The sequence below is a fragment of the Arvicanthis niloticus genome, unplaced genomic scaffold (assembly GCF_011762505.2).
Source record: "Arvicanthis niloticus isolate mArvNil1 unplaced genomic scaffold, mArvNil1.pat.X pat_scaffold_1094_arrow_ctg1, whole genome shotgun sequence".
Lineage (NCBI taxonomy): Eukaryota > Metazoa > Chordata > Mammalia > Rodentia > Muridae > Arvicanthis > Arvicanthis niloticus.
This window is the reverse complement of record NW_023045105.1, coordinates 1-6978: the sequence shown is the minus strand read 5'-3', so window position 1 is coordinate 6978 and position 6978 is coordinate 1. Positions and strand designations below refer to the sequence as shown.

The 6978-nt window shown below is 43.6% G+C and overlaps 1 non-coding gene across 1 annotated transcript; it reads left to right on the top strand.

Moving 5' to 3' along the window:
• Positions 1-3114: 3114 nt before the first annotated feature.
• Positions 3115-3251, top strand: LOC117701447 (small nucleolar RNA SNORA48). Its single transcript, XR_004605733.1, has one exon. It is a non-coding gene; the product is annotated as a small nucleolar RNA SNORA48 (small nucleolar RNA).
• The last annotated feature ends 3727 nt before the right edge of the window (positions 3252-6978 follow it).

Below are 6978 nucleotides of genomic sequence, written 5' to 3'. Positions count from 1 at the left end.
ATTATTTGTTATATATGTTTTTGAGTCTACACTTATATCAATTTGAAATAACACAGACATGAACTACTTGCAGACGTGCCAGTATGATTTAAACTTTCATTATTCAATATTTTAAAATATGTCTTAGCTGCATCAGGTAGTTGGAGTTGTCTTTCAAGCAGTCCTTAAGATCAATTAGTTAAAAAAAAAAAAAAAGGCGCAAGTCTTAGGAATGCCAATGTTAATTGGTAGGTTAATGCTAATAGCAAGAGCCTCTGCTTCTCAAAGCAAAGAGCTCAAGCATCGTCTGTATTATTCCCAAGCACTCTGCAATCTAGGAGGCTTTGTTTGAATATAGGCAGCATGAGGAAGTAGCTTGGAGATTTACAGATATTTGCATGGTTTTTTTCTGGCAAATGCAAATTTCTTAAGAAAATGAAAAAAAAAATCTATACACTGCACCATGTCTAAACACAGATGAGCACAGGTGAGAGCAACTTTGCCTGCCGGGCCCTGTGCAGCATGCTGGGCCCTGCGCTGTGCCTCTCATATCAGGGAGGAGTGCCTTCCTTTCTCATTCTGACTTCTCATACAAAATGATTTCAGTCAAAGAAACCGACCTTAACTCCTCAGCTTTTAATTAACTCTTGAAAAGTTAATTTTAAAAGGATAGATGAAGCTCCAAGCGGACAGGAAGATATGCACTATTCATGAGCGGTTAGTTCTATTGTTAGCTGCTTATTCTGGAATACATGCCAAGGTGTACAGAATTATGGATCACACAGGTCATTCGCGCAAGGACAGCATCAGGTAGTATTAACCCTCTGTCTCACCAACCTGAGAAGGCCAAAAAATTGAAAAAAAGTTTTGTCTCAAGATCTAATGTCCAGCTTGACATCAACCACACAATCAGCAACTAAATAGTTAATGAAGAAAAGAAAGCTGCAGTCATTCCACAGCTGTAGGCTTTTTACTTAAATGATGACCATAGAAGCATGAAATTTAAGATCACCGCATTTTAATGATGAATGTTTAATTTAATACTAAAAGAGACCTTTACAGTTAACATGCCAAATTCATGCCGAATACTGAAAACTCATTAACAAAAAGCTAAACATGGCGGGGTTTAGAAGGAGAAAGGGAGAAATGTAATTATATTGTAATCTTCAAAAATGTTTTCAAAAACATGTTAAAAGAAGAGGGGAAACTTTCGCCCATTTAGTGTCCTCTTGTCTCTGTGTTACCAGATCCAGCCACATTTTGAAACTGCAGGAAAGGTTTTCCATTTCTAGAGAAAATGAACAGGTGCAGGGTGCATTGCTTGCTTTCATGTTGTGATAAAATACTGGATGAAGGCGAATTAAGAAAAAAAAAAGAATTAATTTTTGTCTCATGGTTTCAGAGGGGTCAGATGAAGATTGCTTGGCCCCAGGTAATTATGTGAAATTTCATGGGCAGCAGAATAATGCAGTGAAAGACAGATGCTCACACCACAGGAGACAAGAAACAGAGAGAGACTGAAAGTGGCTGGAAAACGTAAGCCAAAAACCTGCCCCTCGTGGCCTACTTGCTCCATGTAAAACCCACTCCTCAAGTTTCCAAAAACAGCTCCTGCAACTGGAGAGGAGGTTCAGTAACATGAGCCTTTTAATGGGGCCCTGCACACTCAGTCCATAGCCATGGCTGTTAGTGGGGCCCTGCACACTCAGTCTATAGCCATGGCTGTTAGTGGGGCCCTGCACACTCAGTCCACAGCCACAAGTTTCAATGGTCATTTGGTTTTCATTTTTAAAATATATAATTGGAGCAAAGTAGAAAAAAGGGTTGTTTTCTTGCCATCTCTTTCAACTTGTTTGCTTTCAGATATTCCTGCTATCATCCTTGTAAATGGGCTAGAACTTTGCCCTAGTGTTTGCCCTGGCTCAGTTAGAGACAGGAATAAGGTGAGTAGTAGTAACATATTCACAGATTCTTTGTCACTCATTCAGATTGATTGCCGTTCCAATTTCCCTCATCGCTTCTTTTATTATGCAATTAGCTGTTTAACAACACTAACGTGGATATCCTGAAGGCTGTGTACAAAATTAACTTCAATTATTTTCAAATACAGAGTTTAGCACAGTCACAGTCCCTAGAAAGATATCACATGACTGTGGTAATTCTCCAAGGTTAGCAAGAGCCATGCCTTATCGTGTATGCCCATTGTTATTACTAATTCAAACTGGCAGCCAAGACAAGAAACTAACAGGAAACACAATAACTTTTTACAATAGAGTTTATAATTAGGACTCAAAACATAAGATTTCTACAGAAAAAAAAAAATTCCCTGGCAGGATCAAACATTTCATTCCGAGTCTGAGCCCTGTCACCTTTCCCTGACAACCTATGCAAATGAAGTCTCCAATTCCCAGGAAAGCTAAAAGTTGTAACTGTGTTTCCCATTCTTCCAGTCACTGTGGGAGGAAAAAAAAAAAAAAAAAAAAAAGGAGAGAAATGCATTAAGAGCAGGCAGTGTGTGTTAGTTGTTTTAAAAAGTCCGACCTAAGTTCAGAACAAACCACTCCAGACCACACGGTTCCAAGGGGGGAGAAGGTTTATTCAGGAGATAGGGCAAAGGTGGGGAGAGAAGGTGGAAAGGTAAGAGAGAAAGAGAAGTAGAGGCTGGCCATGACCACGTGGAGAGAGAGGAAGGTGGGGGAGGGGACAGAGAGGCAAGAGGGTAAGAGAGAAAGAGAATAAGATGAAGAGAGTGAGGAGGGGGCAAGCAGCCCCTTTTATAGTGGATCAGGCCTACCTGGCGGTTGCCAGGTAACTGTGGGGAGGAGCATACCTGGCTGTTGCCAGGTAACTGGGGAGGTGGAGTTTAGACAGAATACTAACAGTATAGACCCAGAATCCAGTCATGAATGCTAATGTATAAGGGAAACCCCTGTTTAAACACATAAAAACTTAACAAAATCTCGTTGCAAGTCTGTCAGAGTCTATCAGCATAGAACAGAGGTGCTGAAGAAACCTCGTTGGCCGCTGACCACAGCTACTATAGAACATGCACATTACACTCACTGTGGATCACATGAGACTGAAGCGTATGTGATAGCATGAAATAGTACTTAAAGAAAAACAAGAAGACACCCCTGCCCCAGCAATGGGGCAAGAGACACCTTGTTGCTGGTGGTGTTCTTACATCAGTCAGAGCAGAGTGCAGTCCTTTGTTCATCCTAGCTTGATGTCTGGCTTAGTGGCCAAAACTCTCTTATGCCTAGGACACATAAAAGTTCAAATCAAATCAAATCCAGGCAGCATACTGCAGAAGGAGAAAGACAGAGACCTAGCAACTGCCATGCCACCCCAGGCCTGTGCATGGCATAGATGGAAGCCCAATAGCCCCTGTGGCCGGCCTTCATTGGGAGCCATCCACAATGTGGGAGTATGTGGTGGTCAGATGGGAGAGAAAGGAGGAATGGGGCAGCGTGAGCATTATGAAGAAAGATGGAACTGGAGACTCAAAGGTGGAGAGGACTAGCCTGTTTTGAGTGGCCAACCCCTGACACTCGAGGCCATGGTCAGGGCCCCACCCCAAGCTGCACTGATGGCCATGCTCTCCTAGCTACAAGCAGCAGGGTTGGCTGTCCATGTCTGTGGCTCATATTACAACCTGAGAGCATGGGAATGTCCCTGGGTCAGGGACTACATGAATGTCCAGGGGCTGTGCAGAGCTGGTCCCACCCTTTCCTGGCTGCTGAGCTATGAGAGCTGGCCGTGAGCCTTGCCCAGTCAACACAGTGAAGATGGTTGTAACAGGTAAGCTAGCTGAGAGTTCGTGAGTGTGGCAGAGCTGACCCTGTCACTTGTGTGCTGTGTGGCACAGGCACAGTGGTGATGCCACCTCCAGCAGTCAGGAAAGCTGCCCACAGGGCTAGCTTTGGAATGCTAGCCTGTTCTTCATTAACTTTGCACTTCGGAGAGCAGGCGCGCTGAACTTGCCTCGTCAGCACTGTAGTACTGGCCTTGGTCAAGGGGGAGTGGGTGAGCCATCCTCGAGGCCAGAGCAAGAAAAAATGGCCCCAGTACTAGTCTGCTGTGAGGTGGTGTGGGCGCAGGTGTGATTCCCACCCCCCACCTGCAGCAATGGGGAGAACTGGACCTGGGGTCAAGAGAGCAGGTGAGCTGGCCCTGCCCCCACTGGCTGCAGAGGAAAACGGGGCCCAGAACCTTGACTGGGCAGCACAGTGGAGCTGGCTTTGGTAGGAGGGGGTGCAGCCCCAGGGGCATGAGATCAGAGAGCTGCCCTCTGTGTCCTGTATTGAATGGCTTCACCAGAGCATTGTTGGAGAGCTCAACCTGTCGGTGGTTGATAAGGGACAGTTGAGTGAGCTGACCAGCTAAGCTATCACCCAGACCCAGATTTCAAGCCTCTGAATTGTCCTACCCCAAATCTATAGCATTCCCAAACAGGATGTGCTAAAATCCTGCCTGACCCAAAGCTGCAGAATCTCACAACACAGGGCAATACCAGGATAAACCAAGAGAAGTCCTGATGAGGATCCACTATTGAGGGTGTCACAGAAGCCAGAGACCTCGAACCAGACAGTGACTCATTGTCTGTGATTACAGCTTCCACGATGAAATGTTTCCTATGCTTTGTTGATGTGTTGTTGTCTGCTTGCTTGTGTGTTTTTATTTTGTGAGGGATGTTGCAAGGGTGAAGTTTGCATATTAGGGACAGGGAGATGAGCAGTGTGTGATGTGAAACTCACAAAGAATCAATAAAAAGGTTTTACAGAATAAGGGTTAGAAATGTAGCTCATTGGAAGAGCATGCATGAAGCCCTGGGTTCAATCCTCAGCACCTCTAGAAAAGAAGGAAAGAGGAGGAGGGGCACTAAGAAGAGTGAGCTGGAGGAAATGCAGTTAGAACATGCTTGTTTAGCCAAGAACAACTTTAGTTCAATACACAGAGCTCATTAAAAAAAAAAAAAGTGGTCATAGTTGTGGACTCTTATAATCCCTATGCTGAGTCCTGATGTGTGAGCTCCAAAGCGGAAAGACCCTCTCACCTCTACCATACACACAGACAGACAGACAGACACACACACACACACACACACACACACACACGCATGTGCATGCGCACACACACATACACACACATGCACGCATGCACACAAGCACACACATGCACATGAAGAGAAGAGAGAGTGAAGAAGGAATGGAGGGATGGAGGGAGGATGGAGGGAGGGAGGGAGGGAAGGAGGGAGGGAGGGATGGATGGATGGAGGGAGGGAGGAGGAAGAAAGAGAGAGAATAAGAGAGACTGCCTTTGTTATACTCTTGTCCCCTCTCTCTTCCTCTCTCCCTCCTCTCTCTATGCTGCTCTTTTAAGTCACCTCTCTTTCCTGTGATATTTGTTGTTTGTTTGTTTGTGTTTGTGTGAGGGGGGAGGGAGGGAGGGAGGAAGAGAGGAAGAACAATGTAAGGGAAACAGAACCTAACCATGTAGCAGTTGTGGAATAATTGGAATCAAGGAAAACTAAAAGCTACTGTTTCAAAGATAAGGATGAGTGTGGAAGAAAAATAAAACTATCAACCCCAATGTATAAACATTACTTTCCCTAATGACAAGAAATTAAAATTCTAAAAAGAAAAGGCAGAAGGCTAAATGCCAGAAAAGTACCAAAAATAAGGATTTCTAAGAAGCACCTTCATCTCTGTGTCAAGTATGATTATCCCTTGCCACAGGACACCACCCACTATATCACTTGAGATGGGATGCAGTTCAATCTCCTTGTATTGATTCTTCAGAGGAAGAGATCCATCCTCACAGAAACACAGATGCTGTAACAGAAAACAAAACAACAACAACAACAACAAAACCTTTTGGCTTTCCACAAGTTTCAAATCCCCCTATTAGAAACACAATTGCTCCAAACTGGTAGAAGGAAATCTGCAACACAAAGAGCTAATCTTCCATGCATGGGGAAAATCCTGCAACACAAAGAATGAAAGATGCCACACAGAGAGAAAGTATCCAGGAAACAGAAATTTAGCTCCTTTGGCAACACAAATCATATTGATTTCTGATGGAAGTTTCTAAAAATAAACTTTCACTTCTATGAGCTGTTTTACTAGCCTTTTGCTGACAGCTACAACGTTAGAAACCATCTGTACCTTATTCATTAATGAAATAATTATGTCTCTACTTTCTACATTCTTTTACTTTCTCTTGGCATTAGACTATGACTTTTGTTTACCATTAGATTATAATTCTACTAGCTTCTAGCAGAATTACCTCTCTAATAAATTGGTGAATTTGATCATCTTAGGGAATGATAACTCAATTTTATACCATGGTATCATTCACCCAAGTACTTTTGAATTAAATAAAGTCTTAAAACTAAGAACACACATACCTTATAAACAAATTAAATATCTTTGTTTAAATACATCTCTAATAGGAAATATGGTTATCCTGTCTTTTGTAATACTGTAGAGTGAAAAATTATAAAGGCCATCTTATGAAATATGTGTAAATTTTTCGCCTTAGACCTTGGGCAGAAAAGCACCTGCCAGCAGGTTTGGGTCCATCTAATTAGTTACAGAGGAGGGGGGAGTTACAGTACAAAGGTCTGTTAAGAACATCCCAGAAACTGACTGGCCAAGGGAAGAACTACACCCTGCCCCATGGTACGGCCTACTAGTGTTCAAAAGAGGTAAAACAACCAATCCTGTGCACCCGCACGAAAGTTCGCTTTTTCCCTACCCCGCCCATATATAAGCGCTATGCCCCTGAGCCACGAGGTCAGTCCCTCTATCCCCTATGTGAGATATGGGGATATGGGCTGGCCCAGAGCTCTGATTTAATAAACCACCTCATGTGCTTTACAGCAAGACGGTCTCTCGTGTGTCCTTTGGGTGCGTGCTATCCTGTGACTTAAGTGGACTCCTTTCTGGGGAGTCCCGGACCTTTCAATACTACAAGGGTATCAGAAATAAAAATTCA